The sequence below is a fragment of the Neomonachus schauinslandi genome, chromosome 3 (assembly GCF_002201575.2).
Source record: "Neomonachus schauinslandi chromosome 3, ASM220157v2, whole genome shotgun sequence".
Lineage (NCBI taxonomy): Eukaryota > Metazoa > Chordata > Mammalia > Carnivora > Phocidae > Neomonachus > Neomonachus schauinslandi.
The window spans coordinates 139,025,450-139,049,558 of record NC_058405.1 but is presented as its reverse complement, the minus strand read 5'-3'; the positions used below and the strand labels follow the sequence as shown (position 1 = coordinate 139,049,558).

At 42.1% G+C, this 24,109-nt stretch overlaps 2 pseudogenes; one reads left to right on the top strand and one right to left on the bottom strand.

Annotated features, from left to right (window-relative positions):
• Nucleotides 1–11,008: 11,008 nt before the first annotated feature.
• Nucleotides 11,009–11,610, bottom strand: LOC110592090 (annotated as a pseudogene).
• Nucleotides 11,611–16,390: 4,780 nt separating this feature from the next.
• LOC110592262 lies at nucleotides 16,391–16,844 on the top strand (annotated as a pseudogene).
• The last annotated feature ends 7,265 nt before the right edge of the window (nucleotides 16,845–24,109 follow it).

The following is a 24,109-nucleotide window of genomic DNA, read 5'->3' as shown; positions in this document are numbered from 1 at the left end:
TGTACATAACTGATGAACTGACCAAAAGAAAATTACTCTGAGAAAATGGGCTCCAAAGAAAATCTCTACTGCTAGAGTAGTGATTAAAAGGAAAAAATGGAGAGGTTCTAAGGAAGCGATGCATGTAAGTAAACAAGAGAAGTTTGTGTAGATTAGAATAGATATGTGGTATGGTGAGCGCTGTGAATTGTGTAAGACTGATGAATCACAGACCTGTACCCCTGAAACAAATAATCCATTATATGTTAATTTAAAAAAATCATAAAAAAAAAAGAATAGGAATGTAGAGTTTGGTGAAATCTCAGATCACCACTAAGAGAGTCCAATGTATAGTCTAAGAGGAAATACAAAAATGTGACTCATGAAACCATTTCAGGAAGTGCTCCAACCAATGCCCAAAATGCTCATTGATTGGGAGAAAAAACTTCAGGGAAAGCGTAATCTATTAAATAAGAATATATTAAGAAATGCATGAATCCTAACAGAATATTCATGTGATGAGAAGGCCAGGGAATTTGGAAATTTATGGAAGTCTCAGATCATGCTTTCTTCATGAATTCTGATGATCATACTATATTTACTTCACAGAACCGGGGGGGAAAGTAAGGAAATACTGTCATCAAAGCTTACCAATCTATATTTAAATCTATAAGACAGTTATGACAAAAACTATCTTAATTCGCTATCATCGGCTCACTGATGCTCACCACTAATTCACCATGGAAGGCGACTGGGGTTCCGCACGTGTAAAATGTGGCTCCTTCACAGAGGCGACAGAGGATTAAGCAAGCTAACGCATGTAAAGTGTTCAGAACAGACCCAGCACACGGGAAATGCTTGAGTGTTGCGATGCTGCTGGGCTCCCCTGGGTCCCTTCTCCCAGGCCAGCCTTCCTGCTGCTCACGTGGTGCCCCCCCTTCCGCTAGGCTCCCCCAGTTAAGCCCTGTCTAACTCCTAACTCCGAGGGCTTCAGCCTACCCTTTGTTAGGGAGATGGCTAAGTCTCTCTCCGATGCTGACTTCTTTTCCAGATTGCATTTCCAACTGTCCGCTGGATGTTTCCATTGGAATGTATCATGGGCACCTGAAACTCAATGGGTCTAAAAATCGAGCCCCTTACATTCTACCCTTGCCCCTTTGTCTACCCTTGCCTCTTCTGGTCTTCAGCTCTTATTAGTGACACCATTCTCTACCCTTAAACCAAGCTAGAAAACTGCAGTTTCTCTCAGCCGCTTCCCTTGCAACCTTCCCATGTAGCTCACCCCAAGTCTGCTCACTTCCATTTCCCGCGTTCCCTTTCCCTGACATCACTCTTGGGTCAACTCGGCCTTCTCTGGCCTCGGTTATGTGCTCTGCCTCCTGACGCCTCTACTTCCTACCACTCTCCCTGACAGGCACCTTCGCTGCCATCAGAGTCCTCCTCTTTCTTAAAGCATGTATTTGACCGTGTTATTTCTGATTCTCAGTTATTCTCTAAGGCTTGGGGGAAAGGGGTCTATGGACCTACAGGTGAGCATCAGAGCACCTGGGAACCCTCTGACACTGGATATAAAAATCTGTGAATCCTTGATCAAAACGAAAGTCACCATCTGAGAGGACAATGTTAACTCCTCCGCAGGGTACAACCTGCAGCCTTACACTGCATCTTAGTCACTCTGCTTGGCTTCCACCCTGTTTCAGATACCCTGGACACCGTATTTTCCTCCAAACATGCACACTGAATGCCATCTCCCCTCTGAGCTTTTGCATGTGCTGTTCCCTCTTCCTGTGGTGCTCTTTTCTGCCTGTTGAACACCTGAACATCCTTGAAGTCCCGGCTCAGGTCTCAAATGTCACCACTGGGAAGCCTCGCCCAAATGTCCAACTATGTATGCGTGGGCAACAAAAGAGACGCTGAATAGATTTCTGGTGTCTGTATATCATAACATTGGTCCGAAATTTCTTTTCCTTTTTTAAAGATTTTATTTATTTATTTGACAGAGAGAAGGAGAGAGCACAAGCAGGGGGAGCGGCAGGCAGAGGGAGAAGGAGAAGCAGGCTCCCGATGCAGTGCTCCATCCCAGGATCCTGGGATCATGATCTGAGCCAAAGGCAGACACTTAACCAACTGAACCACCCAGCCGCCCCTGGTCTGAAATTTCTTAAATCAAAGCTTTCTGCTATACAAAATAAATAGCCTTAAATGTTTAGACACACATCATGTTTACTTAAGTCTAGGGACATTCTTACTGGTGTCCTTGGATTTTAATGAAATCAAAAGTAAAGATCCAGGACCCCAAGTGCTTACGTTCAAATTCTGGCTTAGCCAGTAACCAGTAATGGGACCTTGGGCCAATCACATAGCTTCTCAATTTCATAATCTATAAAGATGGAGATAGTAACAATACCTACCATTTAGGATCATTCTGAAAATTAAGTAAGTTTATATGTATAGCACTTAAAGCTATGTAAGTGCTTGCTAGTATTATAATTATTTATTGAGATCAATGGCCAGGACTAGAGGTTCTGAGAGATAATCACAGAGTAAAACTAATTGACCTTGCCATATAAGCCTCAAGCTTTAGTCAACAGAGTTAATTAGCCAGAGAACACTAACAAAGATAGCCCTTTTCACTAATGTTTTTATCAATTGAAAAATGTTTCAAACCTATCTGAGAAAATTCAGATTTTTTTCCTGTTAGCCTCCAATAGCTACAAATACCAGCTCAGAATATTTCCAAGGCACACCACAGGTAGACCAAAATAATTCCTTTCAAAAGAAAATAGACCAGCGCTGCTCCTTTATGCGCGGCAAATCAATGAGCCACCTCACTGCTTACAAAGTGCCCAATATGAAGGGAAAATGCTAAGTAGGAAATTGGGAGGAAAGATAAAGGAGCTTAATGACTCATATTTCAAACAAACCAGCTTGTTTGCCAGAGAAATGGGGTATTAGGCATTTTAACACCACCCACCTGGCCAAAAAAAAAAAAAGAAAAAAAGCTATGAAATGTAGATCCTATCATCATTGAACCTAAGGAGGACTCAAAATAAGGGCATGCTGCAGTGATGCAGCTGACTTCCACCTCAGTGATAGATTACGTGATATATTTAGCACTGCCTCTGTGGAGAATTTCCAGCCCAAAAAATCCATTTTGACCCATACCACTTGAACTGTGTAACAATATTTTTGTATTTTCCCACAAACTGCCAAAAGGAATACTTGACTTTCTACTAATAATCATACTTAATAATCAGACTGTAAAGTAACACACTTGTGTTAGAATTTGAAATGAAGAAAAGAGAGAATAAACCCCAATTCCATATCCTGGCGTTCAAGGTCCCCGTGACCCAACTCCAACTAACTTTCCAACTTTATCTTCCACAACAGGCTCCTTGAAATCTTCAGCCAAACAGAACTCCTGGCAATTCCCCCCGACGTACCGACTCTTCACCCACTGTGTGTGTTTTCTCTAACTAAAACGGTCTTCCCCTTACACCTCGAAGATCTCAATCCCGTCCTTCCTTTACACCCTGTGTGGGTGACAGGGAGCTGTTTCCTAGAAGGAATTCTCCAGGTTCTTAACTTTCACAATCCTTGCTCAGTACCTCATGGACTTTCCTCAGCCCATCTTGATCAGAGTTCTTGAGACACATGTCTTTTCTTCCCCAAACTGGATGCTCTTTGAGGGCAATGCCCACATCTGCCTCATCCTCAGAAGCCTTGACCGCACCATGGGCACACCTCTACATGGCAGGTCCTCATACCTTCTTCTAAAGTGCTCGAAAGCTCGCTGTGACTGGTTATTGAAACCAAATGGACAGGAACAGACCAACGTTGAAGGAAGAAAGGCTTCAGTTTAAAAGATATGCAGCAAGGCTTGTTTTCTCATGAAGTTGAGAGATGAGAATTTGAATGCTACTCCTAGGGCGAAGAAACCGCCATTACATTTACCATCCAGTGCCTCACCAGCGACAACTAACAGTGGTGCATTAAAAGCTTCCCTTCTACTCATGTAGACGTGTAGGGCGTATTAGACATGATGACTGAAATGATCATTATATACACAGGTCTTGAGAGCTCTTTAACCAAAGCCCAGAGGCGACCAGTATTTTGAGTCTGTAGCAGAGGAAACACAGGATCAGCCATCTTATGATAATGTACTTTCATTATCATAAGATAATGATAACCAGTCACAGCGAGCTTTCGAACACTTTAGAAGAAGGTATGAGGACCTGCCATGTAGAGGTGTGCTTTCAAGTTAGAGAAATCATAACATGGCTGATCCTGTGTTTCCTCTGCTACAGACTCAAAATACTGGTCGCCTCTGGGCTTTGGTTAAAGAGCTCTCAAGACCTGTGTATATAACAATCATTTCAGTCATCATGTCTAATACGCCCTACACTCTAAATATGCAAGGACCAAAATGCAAAAATCAGAGAATCTGATACATAACAGAACTCCCAAATGCCAAGAGAAGGAAACAGTAACCAAAGAACCCCAAAACCCCGGTAGTCTGATACTGCCTGGGCAGAGGGTCACAAGCCCTAACAGGCCACTTGGATGGCATTCATTCAAACGTTTATTGGATCACAAGGAAGAGGCTGACTTCACTCTGGGGTGATGCCGCAGGGCTGTGCCGATCCATATGTTCTCGCCAGACCACTGGACAGCTGCCTACTGTCTGCAGTCCTGCGTTCACAGAGGACATTGCTCTGCCTACTCAGTCTACAACGGTTACATAAATGAGTTCTCATATGCACTCTTAGACCTAAGTAATTTTCCGAAGCCCCCAGTCCTGCAAGAATACATGACCTACAAGCCCTAACCCCACATGAAAGAACACTCTCACTGGGATGGCCTGACTCAGAGTCGTGCTAATGGGAAATTTCTGTTGGGGGCTCTACCTGATATGGCTTTTATATCAATGACATTTGGAACATTCGGTCTCTAATATCAAGTTGCTGGCGTCTCTTGGATTACTGGAATGGCAACTGGATCCCTGGGGCAGATAGCAGGAGACTCTAACTGTTTCATCCTACTTGCCTTTAAAATGACTATTACAGGGGCGCCTGGGCGGCTCAGTCATTAAGCATCTGCCTTTGGCTTGGGTTGTGATCCCGGGGTCCTGGGATCGAGCCCCACACTGGGCTCCCTGCTCAGCGGGAAGCCTGCTTCTCCCTCTCCCACTCCCCCTGCTTGTGTTCCCTCTCTCACTATCTCTCTCACTGTCAAGTAAATAAATAAAATCTTAAAAAAAAAAGACTATTACATATATTCTTTTAAAGTACAAATATACCTACCACATGCAAATGGAGGTCAGAATAAGGTTAAAAATTTAGGTTAACAAATTAGGTAAACATTGTCAGTGATATCGTTATAAATTACACATTGGTTTAAATGATAAAATAGACTCTAAATAAGTAAAATATTTGCATAATCTGTATATATGACTTAACTGAATAACCCTGGCCTAATTTCTCTTCAAGTCATTCTCTTTTATCCCCTATGCTACTCTGATGGAATTATTTCAAGCTGCCCCATTTCTTAGGCCTTTTACCGTATCAATTCATCTAGGTTTCTATTTGGTTTCCACAGTAACATACTTGTTTGCTCATGAGACCACAAAAAAATCTGACAACTAAATCAGGTCTATTAGCATTCTTATGACTAAAGTTTCCTGTATTTAGATAGATAGTATTGTCAGTAAAATCAGAATACAATTTAAAATGTTGAGACAGGGAACAATGCCATCCATTACAATTCAAAACTGTTCTTCTGGAAATCTAATTTGATGCCACAGACTGATTAAAAAAAAAAATGGATGGGTATAGCAGGGTGAAGTATTACCACCGAGCAGCAACTTCCTTGAAATTGAGTGCTTCCTTTAGGCACAAGTGGAAGAGTGTGGTATCAAGGAAAGAGTGGGGTCAAACAGGCTTAGTTCAAATCCCCGTGGTGATGTTTTCTAGCTATGCAACTGGGCAGGTTATTCGGCTTTTCTGATCCTCAATTTCTTCATCTGAAAAGTGGGGATCTGGGATCTAATAAAACCTAGTTCAAGTTGCTTGGGAGATTACAGGTAAGACATGCTCAGGACCTAGTACTGCACGTACCACCTGGCAGACACTCAACTGGTAATTGCATGGAAGGGTTAAGCTCTCGAATTTTTGGATTTCAGAATTATCCTTTAGTTCTCATGGCATACACCATAGTTCATGCAAAAATACAGAGATGTTATTGAATAGTATGTTTGGCTGCTAATTTACAGACCTTCTGATACATATCAACTAATACTAGGTTAAAATTTTTCTTTTCAAAAACTGAGATCCTTGGATTATTCTAATACCTCTATATGTCAAACTTTCTTCAGACTACAAGTTTGCAAACCACCCTAGGGAGAAATGACACATAAAAATCAGCAAAATGTTCATTTCAAATACCCAACTTTTATGAGGTTCATAGAAATAAAGACTATGCATTTAAAAGTTTAAAGTACCCTAACAGACAGCTGTTGTGCAGTGAGTGGCTAAGAACCCAGTCTCTGGAAGCATCTAGATTCAAATCCTGCTCTCCTACTCTCTAGCTGTAGGACTTTGGCTGAGTTATGTCTTCTCTCTGTTCCTTGGTTTCCTTATCTGTGAAATGGGGCTCTAAGAGTACCCATTGCACAGGGTTGTAATGACGAGGGAAGAAAAATGCCTGAGATGTAGCAGGTACCCAATGTTAGCTTTCTTAAATTAATTAATTTATTTTAAAGATTTTATTTATTTATTTATTTGACAGAGAAAGAGAGCGCACAAGCAGGGGGCATGGAAGAGGGAGAAGCAGGTTCCCCGCTGAGCAGGGAGCCCAATGTGGAGTTCCTTGATCCCAGGACCCTGGGATCATGACCCCAGCCGAAGGCAGACACTTAACCGACTGAGCCACCCAGGCATTCCTCAATGTTAGCTTTTAAAGCAGCTTTGCCCAACAGTCACACTGCACGTATTCGAGACTCAAATTATCCCTGGTCATGCCTCGTGGTTCTTCCTATTCCTTGATAAGAGAACCAAACAGAAGAATTTCTTGGAAAGCATTTATTGCCTGCTTCCTGTCCTGCTTCTTACAGACCTGACCTGAGCCCATCCTCAACCGTGCTGCAAGGCTCTATCATAGGCTCCCCTTATCATGGTGTAGTCCACACACCAGTCCCACTCAGTCACCAACCCGTCCTGGACCAGAGACTATGTTATTGTGGGCCTTGCCTGACCATCTTTAATTTTATTCAGCAGCAACAGTAGGACAAGACTTCTTGGCACAGAGCAGACTCAATTAGAATTGTAGAACGAAAGACATCATGAAACTGGCAAGTGATAAAGCTGAGAGCCTTGATATCTGTAAAGGTCAGAATTCAATAATTGGTTGCCACTACACCCTGCTGTCATACTCATCTTCCTTCCTAAACTATGGACCTATCTCAGGATCCACTCAAATACTGGCTGAATGCCTGCCTACATTGTGCTCCGGCCCTGAGAGTTTAGAGCCCGGAAGTATGAGCAATACTAACACTGAGAAAAATGCATTCCCTCCCTCACTCCCTTGGATTGTAATGACCAGGGTCTTTACATGTTCCGAATGAACTTTACTGAAACCTATACAAACAATTTAGAATCTGTATTCAAATTCTTCTACATTGCTGGGGGGATGTAAGTTGGGATGAGCACTTTGGAAAAATGTTTGACAATATCTGCTAAAGGCAGTAATACCCTGTGACCCACCAATTCCATTCCTGGACAGATCTCAAGAGGAGTGAGTGCTTACATCCATCAAAAGACAAATCTGAACATGTTCACAGCAGCTGTATTCCTACTAGCACCAAACTTGAAATAAGCCAAGTGCCCATTAAGAATAATACACAGAAATGAGCAAGAATGAACCACTGATGCTTGCAACAGCACACAACGACGTGGGCAAATCTCAACACAAAGAGAACCATTGTATAATTCCATGGGTATGAAGTTCAAAGACTGGCAGAATTAAAGTGTAGTGACAGCAATCAGAATGGCAGCTACTGCTGGGTGGTACGGACTGAAAGAGGTGGCACAGAACCTTCCAGTGTGCTAGAAATGTTCTCGATCTTCGTCTGGGGGTGGCTTTCTGCATAGATACAGAGAGGGAGAATGAACTGAACCTACACTTAAGATTTTCTATACTTTATTGTACATAAGTTACACCTTTTAAACAAACAAGCAAAAAACACCATCCTTACTTTAAAAAGTTCAGTGTTCCCTCGCCTTGATTAATTAATGAACGCCAACCGCTATACTAACCATCGCAAGCATGCCCTTTGTGGTCCTCGCTGTTACGGACTTTGGATGCTAATGGAGAAAAATCACTTCATTGGTAGCACTCGTCATTTGGCAATAAATCACATACCACCTTCTGACATCTCATTTGTACTTTTTTTCGATTACTTGACGATTTTATATTTTGCTTAAATTTATACCTGGTCTAACTTAAAATGTAAATTCCTTGGTTGGTTTAAGTCCTTCTATGCCTTTAAGTGCCAGTCACAGTCTTATACACAGCATGTGTTTACTAATTTCTTGTTTATTCATCTATCACCACCATAGTACTTCTTTCGGCCTTGTGTTTCCTGGCCAATGTTCTTTTCTTCGGATTTTCACTTTTTTCTGCCTCCTAGGAAGCCTATAAGTCTGTCAAACACTTCAGAGAGTACACAGTCTATGTTTATATAAGCTCTATATACTAGTAGAGTGTAGGATATGGCTTATGCCATTCTAAGTTTTCTTTCTTTCATAAACCCTTTCAGCCAATAGTAGAATGAAATTCATTCTATATGATTCATCCTATTATAGAATCCTATAATAAGAATGTGGAAGAGGTCAAGTGGGCAAAGTACAGATATAATCGATAGACTTGCGTCATCCAGGAGAAAATGATAAGCCTTGCTTTGATAGCTTTCAATGCACTGGCCAAAAAAGGAAAATAATAGCCAAGCCTCTCTAGCTTCCTCTTCCCACAGTGCTCACGGTCCTGCTGAAGCCATACATTATCCATACACCCAGAAAATACCCCTGAGAATGATGTGTAGGATGCCATGCTACTCATCTCCCCAGCATGTTTTTTTAAATGTGACTTTTCTAAGGGTCATTAATTTAAAAGTTCCAGAAAAAGCATGGGCCCTACAACTGAATGTACTTAACAACAGTTACCACTGATCTGACAGAAAGAGCAAGAACCGGGGATGAATTAAGTTTCATAATTTTCTTTTCTGTGGTGTTGTTACTGATAGCAGGCCTCCCGTGATTCCCGAAGCTACCTGTTCTCGCCTGAAGTCACAAGGCTGCAGGTTGCATCTGGAAGTCCCAGCCTCTCTCCATGTATTCAAGCTTTCTGTTTACTTTCCTGCTGACCTGCAGCATCCCAGCCACTGAGCACCAGCTGCCCTCACAAGAGCTACACCCACTTCAGAGACGGAGCAAGTTGATCCACCACAAGCCCTGTGCCTTCGTGATGGAGCATGCTGACATAACACAATCAGTTTCTGTTTGGTTCTCTCCCTGGTATTCAAAGGGAGAAGCCCAAATGCTGCAGAGCTTTACTCTTCTGTTCTCCTCTGAGACACCTGCTCACTGTAAATCATGAGGTATTATCCTAGGGACAATCATCAGAAGTCATGCTCCAGGGATACCTGGGTGGCTCAGTCGGTTAAGCATCTGTCTTCAGATCAGGTCACGATCCCAGGGTCCCGGGATCGAGTCCCACATCGGGCTCCTTGCTCTGCGGGAAGCCTGTTTCTCCCTCTGCCTGCCGCTCCCCCTGCTTGTTCTCTTTCTCTCTCTCTTTCTCTCTCTACCCGCCCCCCTCATTCTCTCTGGCAAATGAATAAGTAAAATTTAAAAAGAAAGAAGTCATGCTCCACGTTATGACAGGTCAGTTTGACACACTAAAAATACGTCCCCACATAATTCATATGTTGACGCTCTAACCCTCAACATGGCTGTATTTGGATATGATCTAGGGCCGTTAGGGAGGTGATACAGGTTAAAGGAGGTCAGAAGGGTGAGCCCTAATCAGATAGGACTGGCGTTTTATAAGAAGAGGAAGAGACAGTAGAGATCAATCTCTCTCTCATCCCCCCTCCCACACCAGCTCACAGAGAAACCATGTGAGGACACAGTAAGAAGATAGCCGTCCATGAGCCAGAAAGAGTTTTCGCTAGAAACCGACCCCCATGGCACCTTGATCTTGAACTTGTAGCCTCTGAACTGTGAGAAAATAAGCATCTGTTGTTGAAGGCACCTAGTGAGTGGCCAGCTTCTGTTAACAGCAGCTCCCGCTGACTAATACAGTCAGTGAAGGGCTGCAGGGGTAGCGGCGTCCCATAAAAATCAGAGAACACGTATATGCAGGCCACTGGGTGCAATGTGGTCCCTGAATCAGCTCGGCACAAAGAAGCACTTCACAGAAGGATTGAGGATTAGGCTTGAGACCAGAATTCCAAACAGGCAGCCCTGCAAACCTGAGTGTGAGTTGTCCTGGCCCCACCAACCCCATGTCATCCTTCCTTTCAATTCTTGAAGCACCTTCTGCTTCCTCTGCATGGAAAACACTTCTTTCCCTTTCTTCATCATCTGGTTAAGCCCAATTCAGCCCAAAGGTCAGTGCCCAGGGAACGTTCTCTGATGCCGCAGGCGGGGCCCTCTCTCTGTCAGGGTCTCACAGCACCACATTCTTGCCCCAGCTTTTGAAGCAAGTTGGCAAGGAGAGAGTTCTGTGATCTCTTTTTAGGCGCATGTTTTAACCACTAGTCTGTAAACTTCCCACAGCTACACGGTGCTCAAATATCTGCAGCACAAAGTGGGGAAAGAAGTAAAAAAGGAAGGGAAAAGAGGTGATGAAAAGGGTGGGGGAGGGAAGGGGAGCAGGGGACAAAAAAAGTGAAAGAGAAAGGTTGAAGGACCCGGTACACTGACTTTGTCCATTCCAGCTGCTGGACCAAAATAACCACGGGCTGGGGGGCTTAGACAAGGTGGGCCCAGTCCAGCTTCTCACCCACTGTGCCTCCATTCACCTGGATCTCCATGAGGTGGGACTTCTTCTGGCATAGAGGAAGCAGACGCATCTGGGTGTGGGCGATGAACCGGATCACCTGGCATACTTCTTCATGCTGTTGAAGTCCCTCTCCAGCTGCTTTTTGCCATCATCATCCTGCCACTTCTTGCAGTATTTGGTGAAGGCCTTCTTCTTAGACTTATGCCAGTTCTTACAGAAGCGCCTTTTGCATTCATCACTGATGTTCTCGGCAAAGATGGTCTTAAAGGTGCGGAGGCCTCGAGGGGTTTCCATGTAGCCCACCATGCCCACAACCACCATGGGTGGTGTCTCCACAATGGTCACAGCCTCCACAACTTCCTTCTTGTTCACCTTGGACCCTGGCCTGTCCACCTCCCGCACGATGTGAATCATGCCAGCCTTGTAGCCCAGGAAGGCTGTGAGGGGGACAGGCTTAGAAGAGTCATCCTTCGGGAAGCTCTTGACCTTCCCACGGTGCCGGCTGCTGCGCTTCCGAGGCAAGAAGCCCAGGGACACATGCCTGGGAGCAGAGAATTTCCGGTGAGACATTCCGCCGCCAAATATTGCCGGTAGAGATGAGTAGAGCTTCTACAAACATTCCTGTACAGGTTTTTGGGTGGACATAAGTTTTCAATTCCTTTGGGTAAATACCAAAGAGTGACTACAGATCATATAGTAAAGTATGTTTAGCTTTGTAAAAAACTGCCAATCTTTCTTCCAAAGCAGCCAATGCTATTTTGCGTTCCCACCAGCAACAAATGTTGCTCCACATCCTCACCAGCATTTGGTATTATCAGTGTTCTGGAATTCTGTCTATTCTAATAGGAGTGCAGTCATACCTCATTGTTTCAATCTGCATTCCCCTGATGACATATGATGTAGAGCATCTCTTCAGATGCTTATTTGCCATCTATATCTCTTTTTTGGTGAGGTATCTGTTAAGGTCTTTAGCCCATTTTTTGATCTGCTTGTTTGTTTTCTTACTGTTTGGTTTTAAGAATTCTTTGTATATTTTGGATAATAGTCCTTTATCAGATACATCTTTTACAAACATTTTCTCCTAGTTTGTGGCTTGTCTTCTCATTTTCTTGGCATTATCTTTCACAGAGTAGAAGTTTTTTTTCTTTTTTTTTTTTAAAAGATTTTATTTATTTATTTGACAGAGACACAGCAAGAGAGGGAACACAAGCAGGGGGAGTGGGAGAGGGAGAAGCAGGCTTCCCACAGAGCAGAGAGCTCGATGTGGGGCTCAATCCCAAGACGCTGGGATCATGACCTGAGCCGAAGGCAGACGCTTAACGACTGAGCCACCCAGGCGCCCCCAGAGAGTAGAAGTTTTTAATTTTAATTAAGGCCAGCCTCTTCCATCTTTAATCCATTGGATCCCACAGGCTTAGAGAGGGAGGCTATTAAGCTATTTTTTGTTGAAATACCAAAAGGAGGGGGCACTTGGGTGGCTCAGCTGATTAAGCCTCCGACTCTTGATTTGGGCTCAGGTCATGACCTCAGGGTCGTGGAATCAGGCTTCTTGTGGAGCTCCTGATTAGCAGGGTGTCTGCTTGAGATTCTCTCTCTCCCTCTCCCTCTGTCCCCCACCCACTGCTTGCATGCACTCTCTCTCTCTCTAAATAAATAAATCTTTAAAAAATATATATCAAAAGGAAACTTGTCCTTACAACATTGCATTTCACTGATGTCTTTTTCAAAATATTAACATTTCCTCTTTAAAAATGAGTATTAAGTTTAAAATAAACATAAACGACACTTCATTTATGTATCTTGATTCATGAAATGCTTCCCTTGGAGACAGATTCTGAATAATAATAATGAAATAGAGTTGCTAACATGTTGTTACCAACCTTAAAAGCTGGTATATTTGAAGCGTCTAGGTGGCTCAGTCAGTTAAGCGTCTGCCTTTGGCTCAGGTAATGATCCCAGGGTCCTGGGATCGAGTCCTACACTGGGCTCTCTGCTCAGTGAGGAGTCTGCTTCTCCCTCTCCCTCTGCCCCTCTCTCTTCCTCTGCCCCTCCCCCCCAAACTCATGCTCTCTCTCTCTCAAATAAATACATAAAATCTTATTTTTTTTAATTAATTTATTTTTTTAAAGATTTTATGTATTTATTTGACAGAGAGAGACACAGCAAGAGAGGGAACACAAGCAGGGAGAGTGGGAGAGGGAGAAGCAGGCTTCCTGCTGAGCAGGGAGCCCGATGCAGGGCTCGATCCCAGGACTCTGGGATCATGACCTGAGCTGAAGGCAGACACGTAACGACTGAACCACCCAGGTGCCCCCATAAAAACTTTTTTTAAAAAGCTGGCATATTTGTATTTTTCCCCATCAAAAACAATTCCCTTTTGCAACCAGCATTAGAGAAAATTTAATACTAAAACAATTGAGAATATTTAACACATTTACTTCATTTATTGTAGATATTCAATGTGAAAATGGACATACTTTTGAGACTGGCATTTTAAACCTTTATAAGCAGTTTTTCTAGCAAAGAATAAAAATTTACATCTGTATTTAATACTGAATTTCCCTTTGGAGTCAGTAAAATATTCATGTTTGCATCTCTAATTATGACAATAACATGCATTGTGTAATGTTTTGCCTTAGATATTGAATGTGTACATGAACACATATGCCTTCCAGACTAACCAGGGGACACTGAAGCCTGGGCCTCTTGCCTCCACCCTGTAGAATACAAAATAGTAGTCAAAACGTCTTACACACTGCCTCTCAAATAACAACAACATTCAAGTTAAGACCAGTAGGGGAAATCTGACAAAAATGATGCAGAGAGCTTTCTTGACTATGAAGGAAAACCAGAACCACCATGGGTATGAGGGGCTTGTTGGCAGTTAATTCTGCCTTGTTTTCACACACCAAATATCTCATTTCTAAAGATAAAAGCCCTTTTCTAAGAAAAAGTTCAAAGTGAGAAAACAGTCGAAGGAGGGTCAACCGAAGCTGAAATTTGCTCAATACAAAGTTTTCCATTTGAACTGCCATAATGTGTTTTCTGTTCTCCTCACTTCACATAAATCACTTCACATCAAGGCGTCCAGCCATCTCCTGTCCGTCTGAAGCCAGTGACTAAGATTTGAGCTTCACCTTCTTGATCCTTTTCTCTACTCAGACATGTTCAAATGTAGCTTTTGTGAAAGGGCAAAGTAGGTAGAAAACCAGATTATATATTTAAGATCCCTTTGCAGTTTCGTTTTCTGTGATTTTTATAATTATTTCCTTAGCCTCTTCTCCATTATTGTACAGTCCTTGGTTATTCACTCCGCACTTTTCCAACCAATCATCATTTGTTAGTAATCTTTAATTTGAATTGAAAGTATCAGCCCGAACTCATGAAACAATTTGCTTAATTTTCTAACTTTATGTCCTGAAAGGACCGAGAAATAATGACTAGCCAGCAGCAATCACCACCCCTAGTGTTCATATTGTGTCTTGAAATACTATTTCCATCAAAAGGAACTGGAGCTCCATGGAGAAATGGCTGAATCGAGGCCTGGGAATAAAAAGTACAATGAGCCTGGAACATCTTGTCTATCAAAGACATTCTAAATAAATAAGTAGAAAGATAAATAAGTAGATGATTAATACATGTACGCACATATACATACTATATACACAATTCAGAAGCCACTTAGAAGAGGCCCCCCTAGCCAAGAACTGGGTAATTTGATCATCAAACAGAATAATGATTGCAAATGGATTCAGACATATCAAATGTGTTTAAATCCATAAATTCATTTAAAAAGTTATTGGTCACTTTTAGAGGAAGCCAGTTAACCAACTCATTTTGAAACTGGTAAATAAAGAGGAAGAATCAGCATTTATCCTGCTTTTCTAATACAAGCTTGCTCCTCGGGATAAGTGAGAACTTGATACAGAAGAGTTTCTCTTTATGGGAGCTTTCCAGCTAATAAATGAAGAAAAATGTTAGATTTAGAAGATCACCATGTGGCACCTCCTAATGAGTGAACGGGATCTCAGCAACGGTCCTTGATGCTATGATCACCGGAAGCCAGCCCCACCCTCCAGAGGTTTCACAGGGAAACGAATTTTCCACTATTGACTCAAACTTAACACAAACAGCAAATGGAATAAAGTCAAAGTTAATTTGACCTTTCAGACTCTCTTCTTTTCAACCAGTTAAAGAAATTACAAGTAATTCAGCAACGTCAGTATATATAAGTATATATACTTATATATACTGACAAAGGAGCCAGAGGCTCCTATAAATTAGTTCATCCTTGGGTTCACCGCTCTACTTATGAGCCTTTCCTTAGATAAACTCTTACACATATATCCCCTAATAGTGACAAGTAAGGGTAATTCTGCTTTTACTTCTTTGGTCTGTGTTGTCCTTCTGTAACCTAAAATAGAGATAATTGAGTTAAAGAATTCAAAGAAAATTCCCTACAGAAGAAAACCTTTGGATCTAATTCTACTGTTGAGTTCTCACTGATTTCTTTTAAATGAAATGAAATGAAATGCAAGTTCTGGGTACAGTAATTTAACCACTATTTTGATCACTCCTCTTCTACTTAATTAGCAAAACTAAGCCGTTAAGTAATCCCATTAAAAATGACAAGACAGGTAAATGGCTTTCTGAATCTTACAATTATCAGTACTTGACCTTAAAAAATCAGCACAAGCTCAAATGGAATTTGATCAAGAGGCCTCCAGAAACATATAGGCAGACACACTAGGGGAAATTAGTAGGAAAGGGACCTGAGGCATGGGGAAGCATTCACATAAGCAAATGACTTGGCTAGCTACAGGCAAATTATTTCATGGAGCCCCAGCTCCTGCACCACCAACCTTCCAAACCGAATCTGCTCTCACTGGAGGAAATGATGTATCCTTCATACGTCAAGAAAACAGTTCATCTCCCTATATGAACTTAAGCAACAATAAAATGAGGCCAGGACCTGGGTTTTTCTCGTGGTATCATTCAGGAAATCATCTTTCTATAGCTATGAGATAGGAATACAGCACCAGGGGCGCCTGGGTGGCTCAGTAGCTAAGCGTCTGCCTTCGGCTCAGGTCATGATCCCAGAGTCCTGGGATCGAGCCCCACACCGGGCTCCCTGCTCGGTGGGAAGCCTGCTTCTCCCTCTCCCACTCCCCCTGCTTGTGTTCCCTCTCTCGCTGTGTCTCTGTCAAATAAATAAAATGTTTAAAAAAAAAAAAAAAGAGTTGACGTGTGCAGAAGTCCTTATAGTCCAGGGCCTGTTTCCCTGTAGCAGCTCCGTATTGCTGGAGAAGGAGAAAAGTGCCCCGGCTCCTTTCAGAACTCTTTGGTCTTTTGGGAGCAATACAAATCGAGTGAGGGAAGGAGGCAGGAAAATCCCCTGGATCCCTGCAGGATTAATTTATTCAAAAGAAATAACAGAAAAATACTCAACATGCAAAAGTCTTGTGAAGAAAATGAAGGAAAACCACAGAACATGCCAAAGACCGAGACCGACCGCCCTTCAGAAGATGTACCACAAGAGGCGGAAGGATATCAATCCTCAACATTCCGAAGAAGGTGTAAGCCAAAGAGAAGGAAATCTTAGAGGAGGGCTGACCCAGCCTGGCAAGGGGTTTAAAGAGGACACTCCTGTGAGGCATTTGGACCCTGAAGAAATGATAAGAGGAGCAGATGAGTTGGAAAGGCTGAGGGAAGAGATAAGAAGAGTAAGAAACAAGTTTGTGATGATGCATTGGAAGCAAAGACATTCACGCAGACGTCCTTATCCTGTGTGCTTCAGGCCTTGAATTCTTTTTTTGTCTGATATTAAAATCTGGGCCCTGCTTTCTTTCTGTTAGCGTTTTCTGATGTATCTTTGACCTTCGGTTTACTTTACTCATCTGGTGGAATTTTGTTTTAGGTAGCTTCCTTGTTATCCGCATCTCCCTGGATTTTGTATTTTGACCCATTCTCCAGGTCTGTTTTTCAATTGGAAAGTTTCACACATTTGCATGAAAATATATTCATTACATATTGTGAAGTAAAACATAACAGGTTACAAAGCGATATATTTAGTATCAGCTCACATATGTAGGATTAAATCCCAAATTCGTGTGTGCGTGTGTGTGTGTGTATACATACAAACATGTATCAGAAACGTAACTGCTTATTTTTGTGTGGCATGAGCTTTTTTTCTTTTTGCTTATATGTATTTTTTCATGAACACATGTCACACACACACAAAGAATTAAAGTTTTATAAGTAAGAGTTAAATAATTTGCAACCAGCTTCTAAGGGCAATGGGTGCACCTAAACTCTTGATGGAAGAACTATTAAAAAAATGTAAACCTCAAGTTACCCCTGGATCTCTTAGCCAGAGGAATAAAACTAGCAATTATTACAAAAAAAAAAAAAAAAGGAATACAGCACGTCTGAATACAGTACCTAACTCTGGGTCAAAATACTAGAGCTTAACCGCCATGATGCTTAATGAAAGAAGCCTGGGGGCGCCTGGGTGGCTCAGTGGTTAAGTGTCTGCCTTCGGCTCAGGTCATGATCTCAGGGTCCTGGGATCGAGCCCCGCATCGGGCTCCTCGCTCCGTGGGAAGCCTGCTTCTCCCTCTCACACTCCCCTTGCTTGTGTTCCCTCTCTCGCTCTCTCTCTCTCTCTGTCAAATAAATAAATAAATAAAAATCTTTAAAAAAAAAAAAAAGAAGCCTGATGCAAAAGAGTATGTACTGAATGATTCCACTCCTATGAAGCTTAAGAACAAGCAAAACTAATCTCTGGTAGAAAAAAAACAAAACAAACAAACAAACAAAAATACAATAGTGGTTACCTAGGGAGGGTGGGGAGTTGACTGAGAAGGGGCATGAGGGAACTTTCTGGGGAGACGTAATTGTCTTGATGGGGCATAGGTTACATAAGCATACCCGTTTGTCAAAGCTCTACAGCTAAGGTTAGTGCTTTTCAATGTATGTAAACTTTTAAAAACTATAAATGCTATCATCATCATCATGTGGGGGTAAGAGCTGGTGAAGGTATAGATGATTTAAGGTGGCAGAACACTGATAATTGTTGAGATTGGGGATGGGTACATGGGGGTTCACCACACTATTCTGTTTACTTTGTACATGTTTAAAATTTTCCATGCTAACGGTCTCTTTAAAAAGACTAGAGCTTTAATCCCCTCCCCAGTACTTAATCAGGTGCTTGGCAAATCTCAACCTTTCTGACCCTCATTTTATTTATCTATAAACTGAAGATATGATCCCTGCACATCTCACTCAAAATAACTCTGGCTTGTTGCCAAATATCCTGTGAGGCAATGGAAATAAAAGTAACTTATAAGCTATGAAGTAATACATAAATGTAACAAATCAATAATGAAGATTTGTAATTACTAATAGACTAACATTCCATCCTGGAATGTTTGAGGAGATCATAAGTATATTTCTGTCAACAGAAATATGAGGTGTATCTATTTGTTTTTCAATAATTCCTGCTTGAAAAAATACTAATAGAACTGATAAATCAAAAGGATGGATAACATGTTATTTATATTTACTATAAGATTTATTTTGCATAACTTCCTACTAATGCAAAAATTAATGCCTTAAGAAAAAGTTTGAATGCCTTATACAAACGTCAACCTGATGGCTGAGAGAAGATGCCTAAAAGTACACCCAGAAGGAAGTTGGTTTAGGAACTTAAATGACATAGATAATTCACATGCTTAAAATTGAGGTTCAACTGTTATAAAACCCACTGAAGCTTGACCATCCAAAATAATGTTCATGAGCGCATATAAAATCACAGCATTAGGGTAAGAAACATTACATTCTTAATGTGAATCCATTATACTTAGAAATTAGAAAGCTGGACTTCTAAATATTTGGCTCTTCAATGTTAAGGCACATAAATATTCAACTCAAGGAAGCCCAGTAGACATATGGACCATTTCTTTATTTTATTAACTTGTCTGTTAAGCTAACCTTCGTCAGTTACAACTATCACAAAATACAACTTGTACTGGGGAAGGGAAAGAGAGGCAGAGACAGCGAGAGAGAGAGAAGTGGTGTGACTCTATTCTAATGTCCCAGTCTAGTCCCTAAGAGTCAGAGTGTACCCTGAAAAGACTAAGGGGTTGGCCTCGTTGCTGTTGTTGGTTCAAGTTTCAAAGTAAATAAGCATGCCAGAGGGATGTTTTAAAGAAGCACATTCCAGTTCAAAAATACACTTACGAGAAAGTCACTTGGATACATTCCATTGCATTCATCTTATCTTCAAATAATAGATGTATGCACCGAGTGCCTACTTTCAGGGTTCGAACATCTTTGAAGACCTGGTTTAGGCAAACATGCTGCTTTCATGTCCGTTCTCCAGCCTGGCCTTCCTGCTCTGCCTGAAGTGACCTGCTGCACTCCTCCTCAGGCAGCCTCAAACGTCATGTCCGTTTTTTTCCACGCAACTTCCCCAAAAAGTGTTGGCTAACGCTGCCAACTGCTGGGTTTCAGGATGGCCCAAGAAACACCAGCTGAGCTGCTGTTTATGAAATTACTAAACAAAACCATGACCGAAACTGCCCACTTCTTATTCTTTTGTCATGGTAGAACACATTATACAACACCATAACCAAAGTACTGGTCATGTCAAGAAAAATCAAGGCTTCAAGCTAAAACTCCCATTCTAGCTATCACCCTGTTCATAAAACCTTCACCATTAAACTTAGGTTCTGAGTTTATATTTCCCCCAGTTTATATGGTCCCCAGTATGGTGCAAATAAAATATAGAACCGTCTAGTTAAGTCTGAATATCAAATAAACAAGGCATCTTTTAGTATAAGTATGTCTCAAATACTGCATTCTATACTAAACTTTTATACTAAAAAAAAAATTCCATGTTTATCTAAAGTTCAAATTTAATTTGGTGTCCTATTTTTATTTATTAAACATGGCAACTCGCAGCCCCACCTCCACTATGATGATGGATAAAATCAACATGCCCATAAAGAACACACTAACTGTTATATCCACTTTTGACTCGCTGGCTCTGAATTTATCCTTTTAGAATATACAGCATGTAGATGATATAGCAAACTATGAGAATAAGCAGGATGACATTACTGGGATAACCTCCCTTTCCCCAACTGTGAAACGGAAAGGGTTGGACTAGATCTAAAATTCCATTAAACTACTGAATTCTTAACAAATCTTTACCCACATCAAAGTTAATCATCAATGTCTGAAAACTCATGTCTCCTGGAAGAAGTTTCTTCACCAAAGCACAAAACAAAAAACAAAAAACAAAACCAACCAACTCAATTTGTCATCCACTTCTACTTGTCTTCCAAAAGCATTTCCTGAAACTCAACAGTAACAGTAACAACTTCTCTTGTACAGTGGCTTGAGTGTTCGCCAATATCTGCCACCTTCTATAGATTCTGTCCACAGTCCACTCTCTCAGAAATGTTCAGGGTTGCAGAAACTAATGGTCTAGTCACACCAGGGGCCATTATCACATGTGGTGATCCCTAATGTACTGCTTACCAAGAGGTCAAATTATTTTAGCAGAAGATCCAAAACTATTCTAAGACGGAGTTGTGCCATGATTTCATCACGCCAGGAAGGAAGGAATAGCAGACGTCTAATTCATGCTGACCCAAGACAGTCTAGAAGTATTAACATTAATTATAAAGAATGGGATAGGATTTATGCCCTTCTGCATATCTAAATTTGGTTCTATTCAAATGGCCTCAAGAACCAATGTTGTTATCTGTGACATAGAGGGCATCTAACTCAGTCCTATTTGCTTAACAAAAACCATTGACCATATGAGAACAAAAGTCTGCCATTTTTTTGTTTCATCCAAATCATCTTCCCTGTTTACAATGCTTTGGTTTGGGCAATTATGTTAATTACACTGGCACCCTGTGGCCCGTGGGCCAAATCTTGCCCTCTGCTTATTTTGTTATAAAAGTTTTATTGGACCACAGCCATGCCCATGTATTCCTGTGCTGTCTATGGCTGTTTGCACACACAACAGCAGAGTTGAGTAGTTAGCGACAGACCATATGGCTCAGGAACCCCCAAATATTTACAACCTGGCCTTTTACAGAGTTTGCCAATCTCTGCTAATCCCTTGCACTCTTCAAGGGCCCAGGGGGCGGCTTTGGTGTAGTAGCTCATAAGGCCAAGTGGAGTTCCAATAGAACACCACTCTTCAGCCTCAGATATTCTTAAGAATCCAAAGGAGAAACACACAAGCGTGGGGATATGAGAAAGCACATTACTTTCTGCTCGGAGTCCGGTATTTCAAAAGGTGGGAACTACATCATGGCAAGCACGCGCACAGGATGCTTGCTGCCGCCGTGACTTGTAGTTCGAGGAAGAAAATGCAGGAGAGCAGGGATACGGAAACTGGCTCCACTTGGTGCCAGCGCCTAGGAAAGGTATTGTCACTGTTACAGGAATTTAGAATTTAAACCAACACAGTTGTTCTGTGACTTCACTGCTTTAGGCAGGAAGGGTGCGTGATCAGAAAGAACAAGTGCCTTCAAAACCGAAATGACTCTGAGCCTTAAAAGAGCCCCACGTAGGTGCCTTGGAGGACAGATGGCCAGAATGACATATTATGGGCTCTGCGAGGCTCTTGCTGAATTCCACTTCCTCTGCAGTAATCAAGCATGAAGGGCCCCTTATAATCGCTTTCTGCTCCAAGGAAAGCCCTTGTAAGCAGAAATGGCACACTCACAGTTAATGAAATTTTATGCCATCGAAAATTAAACGCAGATATTCCTCTAGTTGAGAGGATCAGGAAGGAGAAAAAAAAAAAAAAAACCTCATAGTAACTGTTGCTAAGTTTGACTTCACAATATTGACAGAGTAGATGACTTACCAAATAAAAACTTTAAGAACTGGGACTAATTCAATCCTTCAAACCCTCTTAGGGATCACAATGGGCTCTCCCACCAGGACAAAAGCGAGCCGTGGTCCTTTCTTCCCTCCTTTGAGTCTTATTCTTCCATTATGTGGCATCTTTCACTCCCTGAGCCCACCACTCCCTTGTTTGCCTAAAGGTGGGTCCCATGCTTGCAGTCCTTTGGCTCCTGCCAGACAAACACAGAAAATCAACTACACACCCACACCCCTGGACAGGGGAAAGAGACATCCCAGCTCATTTCACTTCCAGGTGAAGCCAGAACTCAATGTGTTCATGCCTTTTTTATTCAAATATTTGATGGACATCTACTATGTGCCAAGGACTGTGCTTAGGGTTAAGGTTCAAGGGTAAAAACAGACACAGACACAACCTTCTCATGGCATTGACAGGTGAGGGGAACAGAAAGGGCAGTTATCAGATAAATAATCCCATAGAGTCTAAGGTTACATTATAAATGAGTCCGAATCTAAGATGAGGAGTCTATGCACTGTTCAGTGCTGTGAGGGTGAACGGCTGGAATCTGAGAACAGAAAGAGGAATCCTCATTCAGGATCTGAGGAGGCTTCTGCTCTGCACAAGTGACATTTAAAATGAAACCGGAAGCAGGAGCAGGAGTTGTTCAGGTGAAGAACAGAGCTGAGGAGCATTTCAGGCAGAAGGCAGAGGAGGTGCCAGCACCCTGAGGAAGAGGAAGTGTGGCCTCATCAAGGGAAGTGAGAGTGAGGCCGGAACGAGAATGGAAGGCTGTGACCAGGGCAGTGAAGGATTAGATTTGAATACATAAAGACCCCTCTGTGTGTGAGGACTCGTCCTAAGGGGCAGGAACAGAAGCAGGGTCAGGAGTTGTGGAGAAAGGATGACCGCATGACCTGGTTGGGGGGCGGTGCACAGTAGGTGTGCAAAACAGTGGCATGATTCAAGACATATTTGGAAAATAGGATCAACAGGAGATATTGATAAATGAGGGAGAAAAAGGTACCAAGGATGTCTCCCAATTTCCTGGCATGAGCTCCTGGGTAGATAGCTCACCATTTACCAAGACAAGAAATACTTTGGGAAGACACTATAGGGTGAAGCATCAAGAATTCCATTTTGCGGGGTACCTGGGTAGCTCAGTTGTTAAGCGTCTGCCTTTGGCTCAGGTCATGTTTCCAGGGTCCTGGGATCGAGCCCCGTGTCGGGCTTTCTGCTCAGCAGGAAACCTGCTTCTCCCTCTCCCACTCCCCCTGTTTGTGTTCCTGCTTTCACTAACTCTCTCTCTGTCAAATAAATAAATAAAATCTTAAAAAAAAAAAAAAGAATTCCATTTTGCAAACCACACAGCTTATCTGTAAAGAGCACAGGCAGAGGGGCGCCTGGGTGGCTCAGTCGTTAAGCGTCTGCCTTCGGCTCAGGTCATGATCCCAGGGTCCTGGGATCGAGCCCCGCATCGGGGCCCCTACTTCGCGGGAAGCCTGCTTCTCCCTCTCCCACTCCTCCTACTTGTGTTCCCTCTCTCGCTGTGTCTCTCTCTGTCAAATAAATAAAATCTTTAAAAAAAAAAAAAGAGCACAGGAAGATTTACTAGCTTCTGTGTAACCTTCTATGGTCTGTTTTCATCATCTGTAAAATGGGAAATATGGTAAACCTATGTGGCTATGACAGAAAGAGCATATGCATTTAAAACACATGGCATGATTCCCAGTACACAGTAATCTCAAAAAAAAATTGTTAGTGGCTATGATTATTTTTTTACACTTGAAGTTTGAAATGTCTGTTGGTGACCTCAGGCAAGATGTCCAGTAGGCAGTTAGATAACTTGGCTCTGCAGCTCAGAACTCTCTCCTGCTGGGAGAGTCCGGCTATGAGATTATGAATCAAACACCTTGTTACAGATTTTATAATAGCAGCTGGAGATTTACTTGTAAATTGACTAAAAGGTCAGTGTCTGGGTATGAACAGCATATAGATGGCACCCAAAGCTATAGAAAATAGAATAATTTGATGCAAAAGTGAACTCTAGGGAGAAAAACTGAGGGGCGAAGGAATGAGCCCGTAGGGAGTTACTTAAACACAAAACAAAGATGAAAAGTTGAAGGAAAGCAAATAGATATAAAAGGAGTCTGTACATTTTATTCTATTTCTCCAAGC